The sequence below is a fragment of the Saimiri boliviensis genome, chromosome X (assembly GCF_048565385.1).
Source record: "Saimiri boliviensis isolate mSaiBol1 chromosome X, mSaiBol1.pri, whole genome shotgun sequence".
NCBI classification, from domain to species: Eukaryota; Metazoa; Chordata; class Mammalia; order Primates; family Cebidae; genus Saimiri; species Saimiri boliviensis.
Window position 1 is genome coordinate 113,615,397 of NC_133470.1, and position 3,135 is coordinate 113,618,531.

At 39.0% G+C, this 3,135-nt stretch overlaps 1 pseudogene; it reads right to left on the reverse strand.

Annotated features, from left to right (window-relative positions):
• Positions 1–820: 820 nt before the first annotated feature.
• On the reverse strand, positions 821–2,033 carry LOC101039170 (large ribosomal subunit protein uL3 pseudogene; annotated as a pseudogene).
• Between the last annotated feature and the right edge of the window lie 1,102 nt (positions 2,034–3,135).

A 3,135-nucleotide genomic window follows, 5' to 3' on the forward strand; every position in this document is an offset into this window, starting at 1 on the left:
TTTGGCAAATATTTTCTTCTTGTCTGTGGCTTACCTTTTAATGTTTGTAAATTGTGTTTTTAAGAACTGTAGTGTTCGATTTTAATTATGTCTTATTTATCTTTTTTTTCTTTCTTGGTTTGTATTCTTGCATAGTCATTATATCTTTGGATAGTCAAAATTCAGGAATATTTTTCCCTAGGTTTGCTTTTAGAAGTTTTGTAGGTTTACATTTATGTTAAGATATATTTTTGGTTAATTTTTGCATGTGGTTTGATGTATGGTTCAAGGTTCAATTATAAATAGAGATGCATGCATTTCCCAGTAACATTTTTCAAAAGACTATCTTGTCCCAGTGAATTATATTGGCAATTTGTCAAAGAAATCAACTGAACATATAGATCTGTGTGTATTTCTGGATTCTATCTTTTGTTCTGTAAATCTAAATGTCTGTCCTTTTATCAATGCCACATGGACTTGATAATTATAAACTTGTAAGTCTTAGAATTAAATAGTAAAATAAATTGAATTTTGTTTTTCTTAAAGTTGTTTGCATAATTCCAAGTTTTTTGATTTTTCTATATAAAATTTATAATTAGCTTGATGATGTTTATGGAAATAAAACAGCCTGATGGAATTTTGACTGAGAATATATCAATTTATATCAGAAGAGTTGATATCTTAATATATTGTTTTATAATCTGTGATCACTCTGTATCACTCCTCTTACTTAGACCTTTCTAGATTTCTCACAGAAATGTTTTATTTGTATTTATTTATATTTTTCAATGAAAAATAATTTTTATTAACGCCCCACCAGCTACAAAATCTATTCCTGGCATTAAGCTCCTTCTTCCTTTGCAATTCAGTCTTTCTTGAGTGGTCCCATGAATGCTTTCTTCTCCTCCATGTTCTGGAAGTGGCCATGGCCAAACTTGGAGGTGGTATTAATGAACTTAAGGTAAATCTTCTCCAGAGCCTGCCATTTGGTCTGCACCAGCAAGGACTTCTGGAGAGTGAGCACTCACTTCTTGGTTCCCACCACACAGCCTTTCAGCATGACAAAGTCATCGGTCACTTCACCATAGTGGACAAAGTCACCCAGAGGGTTGATGCTCTTGTCAGACAGGCCATAGTCAATGGAGGCATTATTCTTGATCAGTTTGCCATCCTTGATAAGGTAGCCTTGGCTGATCTTACAGATTTTCTTATCTAGCTCAGTGACATGATGATAGCCTTTCAGGCCAGTGCATGCCACAGAGAAGGCCACACGGGCAGGATGTCATGCCCCAATACAGGCCACCTTGCATGGGCCTTGGTGGGTCTTGTGGGGCAGCTTCTTGGTGTGCCAATAACTGGCGACCCCTTTGTAGCCTTTGCCCTTGGTCACCCCAATGACTTTGATTATCTCATCCTGCCCAAAAACTTGGTTCACAGGTATGTGCTACTCCAACCTCTTCTGGGCCCAGTCCAGCTTCTTGACCACGGTGCCTCGGTTCACCTAGCTCTTCATCAGGTGGGTCATCTGGTGCAGAGGAAAAAGGCACATCTGGGTGTGAGCAATGATGCAAATGACTTGGCAGTACTTCTTCATGCTGCTAAAGTCCTTCTCCAGCTGCTTCTTGCCATCCTCATCCTGCAATTTCTTGCAGTACTTGGTAAAGGCCTTTTTCTTAGATTTATGACAGTTCCTATAGAAATGCCTTTTGCACGTATTGCTGATGTGTTCAGCAAAGATGGTCTTGAAGGTCCAGAGGCCTCGACAAGTTTCTACATAGCCCACAATGTTCACAACCACCATGGGTGGTGTCTCCACAGTGGTCACAGCCTCTACCACCTCCTTCATGTTCACCTTGGATTCCGGCCTATTGACTTCCCCGAAAGATGTGGATCATGCCAGCCTTGTATTCCAGGAAGGCTGGGAGGTAGTCTGGCTTGGAAGGGTTGTTCTTAGGGAGGCTGTTTGTCTTCCCACAATGCCTGCTCTGGTGCTTTCAAGGTAGGAAGCTGAAGGACCCTTGTCTGGGAGTGGAGAACTTTCTGTGAGATATCATGCTTTATAATTTTATGATTTACATTTAAGTTTCTTGTCTATTCTGAGGTAATTTTTGTATAAGGTGTGAGACTTAAGGGAGGAGCTATATATTTTCTGCCTATATATGTTCAATTGCTCCAAGAAAATATGTTGAAAAGACCATTTTTTCTCTATTGAATTGCTTTATATGTTGTAAAATAATTAGTTGGGTATATGTGTTCATCTCTTTCTAGGTTCCCTGTTCTACTTCATTGATGTCTATGCATAACTCTTGAACAATATCACAGACTTGATTAGTGTCACTATCTAATATCTTGAAATATTGTATACTCAGTCCTATCAATTTATTTATTTATTTTCTTTTTTAAAAATTATACTTTAAGTTCTGGGGTACATGTGCAGATCATGCACGTTTGTTACATAGGTATACATGTGCCATGATGATTTACTATATTCATTCTCCCATCATCTACATTAGTTATTTCTCCGAATGTTATCCCTCCCCAAACCCCCCACCCCCTGCTATCCCTTCCCTACCCTATTTGCCCCCTGACAGGCCCAGTGTGTGATGTTCCCCTCCCTGTGTCCATGTGTTCTCATTGTTCAACACCCACTTATGAGTGAGAACATGTGGTGTTTGGTTTTCTGTTCCTGTGTCTGTTTGCTGAGAATGGTTTCCAGCTTCATCCATGTCCCTGCAAAGGACATAAACTCATCCTTTTTTATGCCTGCGTAGTATTCCTTCATGTATATGTGCCACACTTTCTTTATCCAGTATATCTTTGATAGGTATTTGGGTTGGTTCCAAGTCTTTGCCATTGTAAACAGTGCTGCAATAAACATATGTGTGCATGTGTCTTTATAACTACTGATTTATAATCATTTGGGTATATACCCAGTAATGGGATTGCTGGGTCAAATGATATTTCTATTTCTAGATCCTTCAGGAATCGTCACACTGTCTTCCACAATGGTTGAACTAATTTACACTCCCACCAACAGTGTAAAAGCATTCCTATTTCTCCACATCCTCTCCAGCATCTGTTGTCTCCTGAGTTTTTAATGATCACCATTCTAACTGGAGATGGTGTTGCCTGTGCTTATGGAATATCACCCAATAA